This window comes from Elephantulus edwardii, unplaced genomic scaffold, assembly GCF_000299155.1.
Source record: "Elephantulus edwardii isolate Elephantulus edwardi_28Jun2011 unplaced genomic scaffold, EleEdw1.0 scaffold00079, whole genome shotgun sequence".
Lineage (NCBI taxonomy): Eukaryota > Metazoa > Chordata > Mammalia > Macroscelidea > Macroscelididae > Elephantulus > Elephantulus edwardii.
This window is the reverse complement of record NW_006399829.1, coordinates 1,497,030-1,497,669: the sequence shown is the minus strand read 5'-3', so window position 1 is coordinate 1,497,669 and position 640 is coordinate 1,497,030.

Sequence of the window (640 nt, the reverse complement as noted above, 5' to 3'; positions counted from 1 at the left end):
AGTGCGATTTGCACAGGACAGAGCAGAGTTTAGGGCTGTTGTACATAGGGTCGCTATGAGTCGCAAGCGACTCGACGGCACATAACAACAACAACAAGTATCAATCACCATTCTTACTTCAAGGCTTTTTGGCTGCAACTTGTTTCACACGGATTTGTTTGTTCTTAAGGCAGTCCTTGACTAGTTCCTACCAGTCATGGACTCGCCTGATAAGTAAGCACTGTAAGTAGACTAGTTTTAACAAAAGAGTCAGTTCTGACTTGACAGCAATGAAAAAAAGACTGGTTAAGTGTCTGGAATTCAGTGGACTTAGGAAAATTATTTTAATGAGGACCATATCAGATGAATATTGGCTGAAAGCAGAGTACAAGAGGAATGTCTATCTGTGTTTCATTGACTATGCAAAGTCATGTGACTGTGTGGATCACAACAAATTAAGAAGAATGGCAAGCCTAGAACACCTGATTCTGCTCACATGAAACTTATTTTTGGGACAGGAAGCAGTCATCAGAAAAGAACAAGGAAGCACTACATGGTTCAAAATCAGGAAAGGAGTGTGTCAGGGATGTGTCCTGTCCCCGTCCCTCTTCAGTCTATATGCAGAACAGATCATTCAGGAGACTGGGCTTTATGAGGACAA